Source organism: Nestor notabilis, unplaced genomic scaffold, assembly GCF_000696875.1.
Source record: "Nestor notabilis isolate BGI_N333 unplaced genomic scaffold, ASM69687v1 scaffold27815, whole genome shotgun sequence".
NCBI classification, from domain to species: Eukaryota; Metazoa; Chordata; class Aves; order Psittaciformes; family Psittacidae; genus Nestor; species Nestor notabilis.
The window spans coordinates 2,846-3,108 of NW_009929295.1; positions in this window are offsets into that span (position 1 = coordinate 2,846).

Here is a 263-nt window from a genome sequence, read left to right on the forward strand (position 1 = left end):
GTTGGGGGCAAGGTGGCCGCCCACCCCCCCAAGCCCCCCCGGGCCGCCCCGGGGAGGGGGCCATGTCTGCTGCCACAGTGCCCTGCAGCATGGTAGTCATCTATGACTATTGCCCTATGTGCACCCCTTGGGCTACACCCCTGTGCATGGGCTGTCAGCATGGCTACCTGGGACAAGGGGAGGCTTTGCCCCTCCATCCCTACCACCCCCTGGCCTCCTTTCAGCCCCTGCCCACCCCGGAGACCCCCTCTCTGACAGGCTGG